This window comes from Xenopus laevis, chromosome 6S, assembly GCF_017654675.1.
Source record: "Xenopus laevis strain J_2021 chromosome 6S, Xenopus_laevis_v10.1, whole genome shotgun sequence".
Classification (NCBI taxonomy): Eukaryota; Metazoa; Chordata; class Amphibia; order Anura; family Pipidae; genus Xenopus; species Xenopus laevis.
The window spans coordinates 117,467,943-117,481,631 of NC_054382.1; the positions used below are offsets into that span (position 1 = coordinate 117,467,943).

Consider the following 13,689-nt stretch of genomic DNA (forward strand, 5'->3'; position numbering starts at 1 on the left):
AAAATTCAGATTTTGATAAATAACTCCCTTAATGTTGGACATCCCTTATGTAGACATATTTTATTCACTTTTTTACCCACCTTTACCTTATCCACACACTGACCCCCTACCTGCCTGCAAACATAAAACTGGAAGAGACATTACTGCAAACCTGAACTGAAATCATAAGAAGACGGAGGAAGTAAAACAAGAAAGAAAACAAATACCTCCTTATTTAGGCAGGATAGTCTTGGATTATGGACCACAAAAGTGAGAATTATTTTGGGCAGAAACGTTGGGAGGTATTTTGTAGAACAAAGGCTGAAGATGTGCGTTTATACTTTACTGTAGAACTAAACGAACAGACATATACCCATCAGATCATATTGTACACATCTGTGAGGACCCCAGTACACAACCCTCCCATCTGGTTCCTAAATAATACATGTGTCTGGCTCCTAGCCTATTTATACATTTGCAGGCCCCAGTACCAGCTCTGTAAGATACAAGCAAGCGGCGCTGTTTATAACCCAAGGCCGTGTTTGCCGCCTCTAAGAAATACAGCTCTTATGTTAAAGAGCCTGTTATAGCAAATGTACTCCCACTGCCATATATTATACACTGAAACTGTCACTGAACCGCCAGTTTAAGCCTGCGAAGAAAAATCGTTTCCCACTGACAGTTGCACAGTATTAAAGACAATAGCATAAATCATTTCTTGTATCAGCTTATGGAAACTTTTACACAGATCTCTGGATGTCACACAGATTGGAGATCGATGTATTTTTAAGCCCTGCATTTTCAATGTAGAAGGGTTCTGAATAGAGACCCCAGCAACGCGTGAGGGTATGAGTCTTAGCACAAAGACAGAAATCTCTGAATTACAGGAAGTCCATCTCCCATAGACTCCATTTTATCCAAATTTTTAAAAATGATTTTCTTTTTCTCCGTAATAATAAAACAGAACCTGGTCCATGATCCCAACTAAGATATAACTAGTCCTTATTGGAAGCAAAACCAGCCTATTGGGTTTACTTAATGTTTACATGATTTCCGTGTAGACAAGGTATGAAGATCCAAATTACGGAAGATGCGCAGCCCTTTGGCTTCTGCCTTCTCCCTCATGTGGTGTTCCCAGGGATTAGCAAAATTTAGGATAGAAGATCAAGGGAACAGCTCCACCATTCCTTTATTTCCATTTTCCAATCTTCTCCTATCTATGAAGGTGATTCAATTAGCTATCCAGCGTAATTTGCGATAATCAACCTTCATTTAATCAATCATTAATTAATTTATTTATAGCACTGGCACTTTTGTGATGTGGGAAAACGTGGCACTTTAATTGATACAGATACATTTTCATTTAATTAATTATGGGGTAACTGAATTTCCACAGGGTATCAATTAAGTGGGGTTCATGAATTGAGTTTTAACTGTTTAGCATTGTACTTTTCTCATTTTATATACATGTATCTAATGAACTTGTGAATGAATTATACACGTTGAGACACAAATGTTATAGGGTTGAGGACAATCTTCGTACAATAGCCAGCAGTGGTATCTCCCAGTAGGGTAATTGATTGGGTATTTTATTTTATTATTAATTAATTCATATATTTATTTTTTTTTTTATAAAAAACACCACTAAGAAAAGGGTCACTTTCTTTCCAATATTTTATATAGAAATTTAAGAATCCCCATTAGAAGTTAACCCTGTCTGCCAGGGAAAGACCAGGTAGAGAAAATCTTTAACTTGCTGCCCTGATACTCTCTATATAACAAATACTGGTCACTCATATCACGATAAGCTTTCCCTGCACACCCTGTATTTTGTCAAACAATGTGATTTATTCTGCAAATGTATGCCTTGCAAATAGCACCTTATCATGTGTTCCTGCATTCACATCCCGATAACACAACCAGATCTAATGTATCACTCAGGGAGGCCGCAGACCAACACATTCAGTGCAACACAATTACTATTTTTAACACATCGTTACAGAGCACAAACATATTTTGCAGTACTGGGTGTATATCTGAAACATTACTAAACAAAAAAAAAGTATATATTCTAATCAGCTTTTTAAATTTATTGTGAAACAATGTAGCAGCAGAAGTTAGTTCTCATCCAGGTCTGTTATTTAGCTGTATTCTGCCACAGACAGATATGGCTTTCAAAGGCAAATACATTTACATATATCTTTAAAACCACTGAAAATACTTAACAAATGCATAATAGAAAATTGCTTAGAATTGGCTTTAATTAGGCAAGATTCCGATTTCCTGTGCTTCGACAGGGTGAGTTATAACCTCCTGGTGAAATGTTTTGTTTTGCATACCTGCGCTGTCAATAAGGGCTCTTACACACGGCCGTTCCAACCTGCGCTCCCCTGCGTTCCGTTTTTTGGCGTTCAGCCGCAGGGGAGCGCAGGAATAGACGCAAGTAATGATTTGAAATGGGGCTGTACTCACGAAGGCGCGTGTAGGCGCCGAACGCAGGTTCAGACGCAACATGCTGCATTTTTCCTGCGTTCGGCGCCTACACGCGCCTTCGTGAGTACAGCCCCATTTCAAATCATTACTTGCGTCTATTCCTGCGCTCCCCTGCGGCTGAACGCCAAAAAACGGAACGCAGGGGAGCGCAGGTTGGAACGGCCGTGTGTAAGAGCCCTAAATGGATTAACAATGCATTATCCAGATATTCTGGACCATTCTCCATTATTGGAATCAGAAGGAAACAAATGGAATCCTTTGCACGGGAAATCACTAGAATCTCCTGTTAACGAGAGTTAATTGGAAATCTAAGGGCAGAGACACACGTGGAGATTCGAGGAGATTGATGCCTGGGACAAATCGCCTCTTCTTCGGGTGACTAATCTCCCCGAACTGCCTTCCCGCCGGCTAGAATATAAATTGCCGGTGGGATTGCATTCGAATCGCTTCGTTTTCCGAAGTCGCCCTACGTTGCCTCACGAAGAAACTTCAGGTGACTTCGCAAAATGAAGCCAGCGGGAAGGCAGTTCCGGGGGAGATTAGTCGCCCGAAGAAGAGGTGATTTGGCGCCAGGTGACTAATCTCCCCGAATCTCCACGTGCGTCTCTGCCCTAAAAGGTGACTTCTTATTTAGAAGGATTTCAGATTTCTACAAACTGAAGAGAAGGAGCTTCTGCAACTGAGCATGCTCTCGTTATTATAAATGAGCTGAAAATGAGCACGCTTGAAGGACGACTAGATTGACTTCTTTCTTTGTGTAGATCATTGCACATTACTGAGGAACCAGAAACATTTCCTTTAGGATTAATCTATCCTCCACTACTTCTACTGACTAATAATCATCATTAAGCAATAAATGTCTGTAAGCACATGGCAGTGACATTACATGGGGAAGGGGCGCATTCCCGGGCTGTACATAAACACATGGTATTAACTGAGTCACAGCAGACTGGTGTTAGGCTGACAGCAGGAATGTTGGCCTTAAGTCATAACCTCTTTCATTATTCACTTTGCAGAGACAAGGGGACAATACAGACACAAGGAGGGGATAAGCTTCTAATTAAAACAAAAGCTCAATTTTCCTTTTGATGTACAAATATGTTTAGTGCTCAGTTGGGTACTCCTCCGGCATCAAGGGTGCAGGCATAAGGATACTGTAGTGTGATGGGTGCTTAAGGGCTCTTACACACGGCCGTTCCGACCTGCGCTCCCCTGTGTTCCGTTTTTTGGCGTTCAGCCGCAGGGGAGCGCAGGAATAGACGCAAGTCATTATTTGAAATGGGCCTGTACTCACTAAGGCGCGTGTAGGCGCCGAACGCAGGAAAAATGCAGCATGTTGCGTCTGAACCTGCGTTCGGCGCCTACACGCGCCTGAGTGAGTACAGCCCCATTTCAAATAATGACTTGCGTCTATTCCTGCGCTCCCCTGCGGCTGAACGCCAAAAAACGGAACGCAGGGGAGCGCAGGTCGGAACGGCCGTGTGTAAGAGCCCTAAAACTGGCTTGGGTACCTTGAATGAAGACCTTACTTGCTGATAATGGCAATAAAGTAACTTGGGCCTGCTGGAAGGATTGGTTTACCTTGTCATTTTGCCTATTTTCATCGATAATATCTGTTCAGGAGGGGTTGATTTCCCAAGGTGAATGAAATAAGTATGTTGGCCAGATATTTCACTCACCAGACTACATGCATTCATCATTATAGGGTAGAACCACTAGTGGTGCCTTGGCCAAAATGCCAGTGGGGACAGTGCTAACCTCACTCAATATCTAGGGCAAAATGAAAGTTGGGACAGTGCTAGCCTCACTTAATAAACAAACACCGTTGCATATATTAACACAGTCTACTTAAAACATTATCCCTGCAGCTTTTTATAAGAAACGTGACAGCCATGCATGTACTCGGATGCAAAATAGGCCCTGGCAGTTGAATCGCTCACATCCCTACACAAGAGTTTCCATAAGGTCAGTCCTTCCAAGAGCCAGATCAGAGCGGAACATGTCCCAGATCAGATGAAAACAACCAGGTTAAATGGCTTCTGACAAAACTGACCACAGTGGTAACATGATAGGAACAGTCGATGGTTGGGCAGGGACTATTATAGTCTGTGGAAAGATCTGCTATATAAATACGGGATACTAACAATGTCTCATCTTGGCTTTCTTACAGAGAAAGAAAATTCCGTGCAGACACTAAGCCCTTATATATTATTGCCTATTTAATGGAAAATGCGGATAAACCCTGCTTAGGAGGAGAGTGACATTTGCAGTACATCCTAGCAAGCAAACTACATTGCTGCTCAATGTATTGGAACAATTCCCCTTTGCCTAACAATCCTGTGGAAGCACGGCTGCAAGGCATCATTTAACAGCTAATTATTCCTAAATTAGAAAAACAGTGCTTTTACATCAGTCGTTCCCTTCCCCCCACACATCCTGCACTTTCTTTGTCCTCTTGCTTTTTTGGCTTGATTATGCGCCCGTGACTGTTATTATGGGAAAATAAAAGAGTGCTGCAAGCTTTTATACTAAACAGCCTCCTATTGAACGTCCCAAGGCATAGGGATTCACCCAAAGCCTTTGCACATCCAACCTGTAACAGCAGAACTATATGCCGGCCACATGTAATCCGAGATTTAGGGCAATGGCTCATGGGATTATTGACATCACATTCTAAGTGCTCCTAAGGAAGCCCCATTGGGGCAAAATGCGTGTTAGGCCTTGGCCTCCTGGATAAAAAGCCTTGTGTATAATTTTTTACATGGATCAGTGATAATTACCCATACCTCCCACATAGCGCAGCAATTTTTGTTGACCACACCCCTTTCTGTGGCCACACCCCCTAATTACCATATTCATTTTACAAAATTTGGCAGGTTATGAAAGTTTGAAAATATTTCTCCTTATCTAAACTGTGTTTTTGTGTCTCAAAATTGTTACAAAGTATCTTATTTGCACCTGTGGCTGTTCTGGGCTCTCTGCTAAAAGCCAATTAAGTGAGAAACTTTGTTTCTTTTTCTGACTGTTCAGTGCAGAGAAAAGAGGGACTTTCCAGTACAAATCAGGGACTGCGGGTTGAGCTGTCAAAAGAGGGACTGTCCCTCCGAAAAAGGGACAGTTGGGAGGTATGAATTACCTAATGGGTAGATGTCCAGCCTGATCAATTGATACTTCTGTGGTTAGGTGTGGAGGCATAATGTTTTTGGGTTATTGTGCCTATTGGATAGAGGGATTTTTGTTTTTGACCATTTGATGTGCTATATTGCTCCTTATTTGGGAATGTACACAGTGCAATCTCCTTCACAACTGTTATATATGAGAATATTTGGAAGTGCCCTTCATTGCACACATATTAACAATAGCTGGTTGATCTATTGTGTGTGCAGTTTTGGTTATATCCAATAGCTACTCGGGTACTTGACGGTATAAAGATGGGGATGATGGGGAGCTGCGGTGTACAATTTTAAAGGCCTACTTCATTACTGCAATGTGGCTGCTAAACCTCTCTGCTGGTACAGTACGTTCAGTATATAAAATGCAGCATTTTTAATCATAATTAGCTTTCCTTTAAACCTCAGGGCAATAATATGCAGGTAGATTTCTTGGCAATTTGGCTGCCACAGATTTTACTAGCATAGTCAAAGCAACATAAAATGCCTTATTTTATGAGCCTACAAGCACTTACGGTACTTATTGGGCATTCTCCTAGAGGGATACAGGGACAATTTTGGCCCAGCTCCAAAAGGGAAATAAACAACACAGCAGGTAAGGCTCTTAAAAAAAAGAGATTATAGCAAACAAACTGCAACAAAAATAAATCTTTTGCTTGCAGAAAAAACATTTCTACATATCTAATATCCAAATAATTGTGTAAAAAATTATATATATTTCCAGTTTCAACTAGAGATGCACCGAATCCAGGATTTGGTTCGGGATTCTGCCTTTTTCAGCAGGATTCGGGTTCGGCCGAATCGAATCCAAAACCTAATTTGAATATGCAAATTATGGGAGGGGATGGAAATCGCGTGACTTTTTGTCACAAAACAAGGAAGTAAAAAATGTTTTCCCCTTCCCACCCCTAATTTGCATATGCAAATTAGGATTCAGATTCGGTTTAGTATACGGCCGAATCTTTCCCAAAGGATTCGCGGGCTCGGGCAAATCCAAAAAAATGGATTCAGTGCATCCCTAGTTTGAACTCATTTCAACTGAACTCACTAGTTAAGAAAGTTACATAAAATAGAGTCACAGGGTGCACTCCATGGACTTTTTTATTCTGCTGTCAACATTTCAGATCTCTTTAAGGGCAGAGACACACGCAAAGATTTGGGGAGATTTAGTTGCCGGGCGACAAATCGCCTGTTCTTCGGGCGATTAATTTCCCCGAATTGCCTTCCCATCGGCTGGAATCTAAATCGCCGGCAGGATGGCAATTGGAGCAAATTGTTTACCGAAGTTGCCCGAAGATGACTCACGAGGAAACTTTGGGTGACAAACGTATACTGTCATGGGAAAACATGATTTTTTCAAGTTAATAGTGCTGCTCCAGCAGACTTCTGCACTGAAATCCATTTTTCAAAAGAGCTAACAGATTTTGTTATATTCAATTTTGAAATCTGACTTGGGGCTAGACATATTGTCATATCCCAGCTGCCCCCTGTCATGTGAATTGTGCTCTGATAAACTTCAGTCACTCTTTACTGCTGTACTGAAAGTTGGAGTGATATCACCCCCTCCCTTTCCCCCCCCCCCCAGCAGCCTAACAACAGAACAATGGGAAGGTAACCAGATAGCAGCTCCCTAACACAAGATAACAGCTCCCTGGAGGATCTAAGAACAGCACTCAATAGTAACAGCCAAGTCCCACTGAGACTGATTCAGTTACATTAGCTGGAATTCCCAGAGACTTTCTTCATGCTTGCGGTGCTCCCCAACTTTTTTTTTTTTACATTTGAATTTGGCTCACGGGTAAAAAAGGTTGGGGACCCCTGCTGTACTCCATATATGGTTGCCACCTGTCCGGCTTTGAAACAGATAGCCCGGTTTTTTGAAGGACTGCCAGGGTCAAAACTGCCTGCCCGGTTTTCCAGATTAGGAAAACCAGGCAGAATTCCCTATGATTGACACAGTGATTTTCCAAACGCCGTTCGCCACATCATAGCCCCACCCCCGTTACATCACATCCCTGCCAGATTGGGCAAAATGTGGCAACCCTAACTCCATCTCAATCTCAGAAGCTTCCATGCTGGAAGTTGTACAATGCAGCTGGATGGAATCCATCAGTTCTACTATGCCTTAGTGAGCAGTCACTGGGAGCTGTAGTTCAGCATCAGCTTTGGAACCGTAGGCAGAAAATGACCCTTGAAATATGACGGATCTAAGATAAAAATGCGACTTCAAAAGATGAACACCCCTTTATGGTCAGTTCTTACTCATACTCAGCATGTCTCCTGCTTGGAGGTGTATAAAGCCGCCAACAATAGAGGATCGTTCCACAAAGCCTGCCACTGGTCTAAGGGAAGCGTGTAAAGTGGAACGGTCAAATGATTCACTGATTCATGAGGGGCTAGACATGCAGCTTCACAAACAGAGCAGTGAGTCATAGTCCTGCTGCGCAATGGATTCTGCAGAAGCTCAGAGAAGGCTTTGTAGGGCTGCATCTCCACTGATCATAGGCAGCACCAACAGTATAAATTATCCCATCCTGGTGGTCTCTTTAAAGGAGAAGGAAAGCTACTGAAGCAGTTTATTGCCAATAGATTAACCACAATAGTGCAAGCTATAACACTATATTTATTCTGCAGAATGCTTTACCATACTTGAGTAAACATCTCTTGAAGTGTTCTCTGTTTGTTTAGGATAGCAGTTGCCATATTGGCTTGGTGTGAAATCACTCCCAGGGAGTCTCTCCCTGCTTGCTTATAGCTCTGGGCACAGATTACAGCAAGGAGGAGGGAAGGGGAGAGGAGCAAACTGAGCATGCTCAAGGCCGTGCCCTGGAGGTTTAAGCTAAAAACAGGAAGTCTGATACAGAAGCCTAAGTGACACAATAGAAGGAAACAAATGCTGTGTTTTTTTTGACGGATGGACTCAGAGCAGCATTACTTTGAGGGTTTACTGGTGTATTTATATAGACCTTTCTGATAAAGCTTACTTAGTTTTAGCTTTTCCTTCTCCTTTAAAGGGCATGTAAAGTCTAAAATAGAATAAGGCTAAAAATGCTGTATTTTGTATACTAAATATAAACATGAACTTACTGCACCACAAGCCTAATCAAACAAATAATTTATGCTTTCAAAGTTGGCTACAGGGGGTCACCATCTTGTAACTTTGTTAAACATCTTTGCAAGACTAAAGGTGGCCATACACGGGCCGATAAAAGCTGCCAGACTGTGTCGGCAGCTTATTGGCCCGTGTATCGGGCCCCCCGACGGGCTTCACCGATCGAGATCTGGCCGAAAGTCGGCCAGATCTCGATCAGATGGGACAAAAAATCCCGTCGGATCGCGGCCGCATCTATTCGTTGATGCGGTCCCGCGATCCGACCGCCCATTGCTATTCATTAGGATCCGATTGTTGGGCCCTAATGCCCACGATCGGATCAGCCCGATATTGCCCACCTCAAGGTGGGCATATCGGGGAGAGATCCGCTCGTTTGACGACATCGCCAAACGAGCGGATCTCTCAGTGTATGGCCACGAAACGCGTCAGACCTCGGACGCTAGATGTTTGATCAGATGAGAAAATAAAGTTATACCTTTTTAACCATAACCTCGTGTGTGCGATTCCTTCGGGTGCCGGTGTGCGCTGCTACAAAACCTGTTGCACCTTAAGACTGTGCACATGCTCAGTGTGGTCTGGGCTGCTTAGGGATAGTCATAAACAAAGCTGCTTGAGTTCTGCATGGCTGGGAAGTAAGGCGGGGGCTCCCCCTGCTGTTCATAAGTATGATTGTTTCCCTGCTCAGCAGTTAGGGACCATCTGACAATTCCTATCCACAGCAGTAAATGAAGGAAGAATTTCACTGCATACAGTAAGGTTTCTTATAAAAACGGTACACATTTTTTAATTAAAGTATATTGGAGATAGGCTTCTTTTTCATTAAAGAAAGTAAAAATGGGATTTTTTTTTTTTGACTTACATGCCCTTTAAAACACCTCCCAGGATAACCGTGTGTTCATGTATGCCTGGCAAGACTGCGTGATCACTTGGCCAAGAAGAAGCAGCTCCTGCCAGGTGCTAACTGACAAGGTCTTCAGTCTAGGGATTTTGTAGTGGTCATTCCAGTAACTATAGAATATTACACAGAAAATTAACTGATCCTTGAAAAATCAACACACGGTGATCCATTTTTCCTAACAAATTTGAGCGATTGTTGTAATTGCTAGCCTGTGGCACTCCAGTTGTTGCAGAACTTCAACATACAGGACAGCTGCAATACTTTCTACTAAATAGCGTGAAGCTATAAAGGAATTGTGTCCCATGGAAACCGAACAGGGTAATCAGGAGGATATTAATGAGCACCATCCTCTGATAAACGGCTGGCAGTTTGGCTTGATTAGCTGGCGCCAAGCGCTAGGTTCTATTTATCCCAACACATTACAGTGAGGCTGTATGAGAATAATCCGGCATCTGCACCGCAATTAATCCTCGATTATTTAAGTGGATGATTCCCGGGAATGTCTTCTGTTTAAATACACTGATCAATAAATTAGATTGTGTATTCATTAAAATTTGACAGACCATCTATTTGAAAAAGCCTAAGAGGGGTGCCATTCACTAACCTGATTGGCTGACCTTGTCCACGATGGTGTTACACCACACCACCAACCTGGCCAACCTACCAATGAGACAATGAATGCCAAGGCAAGGCTTAAACCACAGGGTGAGCCTATAGCATAAAAAAGGAAAACTAACCCCCTGGACCTTGCCAGTCTCTATAAAAATATATTACATTAAATGGCCAATATTTACACTATGTTCTGGGAATGTCGTGCTTCTGTTTAAATACACTGATGAATAAATTAGGTACTTTAAAATATGACAGATCATCTATGCAATGATTGGCATACTGTGCCTACGATGGTGTTACACCACACCACCAACCTGGCCAGCCTACCAGTGAGACAATGAATGCTAAGGCAAGGCTTAAAGGACCAGTAACATCACAAAATGGAAGTGTTTTAAAGTAATACAAATATACTGTAGTGTTGCCTGCACTAGTAAAACTGCTGTATCTGCTTCAGAAACACTACTATTGTTTATATAAATAAGCTGCTGTGTAGCAATGTGGGCAGCCATTCAAAGGAGATAAGGCTCAAGTTACACAGGAGATAAGCTCTGTAGAACATAATGGTGTTATCTGTTATCCACTATCTATCCTGTGCCATATAGCCTTTTTTCAATTTCCGCCATTGCTACACAGTAGCTTGTTTATATAAACTATAGTAGTGTTTCTGAAGACCAGTTTTTACCAGTGCAGGGCAACACTACATTATATTTTCATTACTATAAAGCACTTTAATTTTTTGGTGTTACTGTTTCTTTAAACCACAGGGTGAGCCTATAGCACTTTCACAGAACCTTGAAAGCATAAAAAAAGCAAACTAACCCCCTGGACGTTGCCAGTCTATAAAAAATATATTACATAAAACGGACAATATTTACACTAAGTTCTGGGAATGTCTTGCTTCTGTTTAAATACACTGATGAATAAATTAGGTTGAGATAGCATACCTCCCAACTGTCCCTTTTTCGGAGGGACAATCCCTCTGTTGACAGCTCAACCTGCAGTCCCTCATTTTTACTGGAAAGTCCCTATTTTCTCTGCACTGAACAGCCAGAAAAAGAAACAAAGTTTCTCACTTAATTGGCTTTTTGCAGAGAGCACAGAACAGCTAACAGGTGCAAATAAAATACTTTGTAACAATTTTGAGACACAAAAAAACAGTTTAGATAAGGAGAATTATTTTCAAACTTTCATAACCTGCCAAATTTTGTAAAATTAACATAGTAATTAAGGGGTGTGTCCACAGAAAGGGGCGTGGTCAATAATGTCACTGTGTTACGTGCAAAAAAAATTTTTGTCCCTCTTTTTACTTCCAAAATGTTGGGAGGTATGAGATTGTGTATACTTTAAAATTTGACAGACCATCAATTTGAAAAACCCTAAGAGGGGTGCGACATTCCTGATTGGCTGACCATTCTCACACTGGTGTTACAACGTGTGGCCAATACAGATGCACGTGTGGAGCTACCCACAGCAAACAAATAGCTATTCCTTTTGAGCAATCTACTACAAGCTGTAAACTGAAACCAAAGACCTGAACAGTTGCTACCGGCAACTGCACTTGTGCAATTAAGAATTTATCTTCCTAAATCAACCCATTTTTTTTCTAAAGACCTGAACCACCTGCTGCAATCTCTTTTCTTTTAAAATTCTTTTTATTGAGTTTTCCACAAAATACAATGACTTAAAGGAAAACTATACCCCCAAAATGAACACTTAAGCAACAGATAATTTATATCATATTAAGTGGCATATTAAAGAATCTTACCAAACTGGAATATATTAGTATATAAGTAAATAAGTAATATAAGTAAATATTGCCCTTTTACATCTCTTGCCTTGAGCCACCTTTTCGTGATGGTCTCTGTGCTGCCTCAGAGATCACCTGACCAGAAATACTGCAGCTCTAACTGTAACAGGAAGAAGTGTGGGAGCAAAAGACACAACTCTGTCTGTTAATTGGCTCATGTGACCTAACATGTATGGTTTGTTGGTATGTTTGTGAGTACAGTGAATCCTACGATCCCAGGGGGCGGCCCTTATTTTTTAAAATGGCAATTTTCTATTTATGATTACCCAATGGCACATACTAGTAGAAAAGTATATTATTATGAAAATGGTTTATTTACATGAAGCAGAGTTTTACATATGAGCTGTTTTATGCAATATCTTTTTATAGAGGCCTACATTGTTTGGGGGGTATAGTTTTCCTTTAACAAAATAATATTTATATTATATTTCCAAGAGAAAGAAAATTACATATGATTAAAGTTCAAAGATTTTTTCATGTGAACAATAAAGAATGAACAAAACAAATTAGAAACAAATAGACCTGTTGTTTCATTACAAAATAAATAAAATGTGGCCAAAGCAGTTACATGTGTGAATAACTTAGACGTTAGGTTACCTTATTCGTTCATAATCACCATCTTGCCCCATAAGTTTAAGAATAAATTTCTTTTTATTAGCCTCTAAGGATGAAATGGAAAGGGACCATCTGCATTTAATTCTATTCCTTTGAAGTAGATCTTCCATTCTAAATCTAATAACCTCCTGAGTGCATAGATTAAATAAGTATGAAAGCACATCTTTTAGAGTTGGGGGATTCTCCCTTATCCAGCACAGAAATATTGATTTTCGAGTAGCTGCCATAACTAACCAACAGAAAGACAATATTTCATCAGTGACAATAATCGAAGGTCTAATATAAGACTGTTGAAATTAACCTTTCATATTCAACAAAGCAAACTGTGGGTTCAATGTTATGTCCAAATAGACTGGTTTTTTTTTTGCTGCGATCTCTCTGTTATGCATCCACCCACCCTGTCCCTATGTTCTTAATAAATTCGATCTGCCCAGTTCCAGGATCATCTGTTTAAATGTGTAACATGTTATTATGCAGAGTTGTCCAACCATTTCCATTTAAAGGGGGCTATTACCCTGGTATAGGCATATGCTGACAGACTGAATTCTGCTGAAAGATTTGAATGTCTGAAGGCATAAGGCACCAACTACGAGGGACGAGCTGCGAATGTGGTAACGAGGGAACATCTGAGCTCTGGTCACAAAATCTAGAATCTACCGAGGAAGCACAACGATAAATTTGAAATATGATACAAATTATTCGATTTTGGACGACATGGTCTATATCTATTAAATATATGAGCGCTTCACACACTCCTGCCCAGGGATTCTCTGACAAAAGAAGGGTCACCACCTTCCCTTGTCCAAAATTAATATATGCTTCTTGCATCTAACTGCAGCAAACAGAAATAATACAGACACGACAGTCGGTCACCAGGTAACGGGCTGACAGTTGCTAGGTTACCTATACCATCCTTAAGTATGGCAGCTACTTCAGATATAGCCACGGTCACAATACGCCATACACAAAAGGGAGGACACAAGTAAAGTGAATATCTCTGTTC

General features: G+C 41.1%; 1 protein-coding gene across 3 annotated transcripts in view; it reads right to left on the bottom strand.

Moving 5' to 3' along the window:
• ncald.S (neurocalcin delta S homeolog) overlaps nt 1-13,689 on the bottom strand; it is a 69,564-nt gene that overhangs the window by 18,961 nt on the left and 36,914 nt on the right. The gene's annotated exons all lie outside the window — the stretch shown is intronic.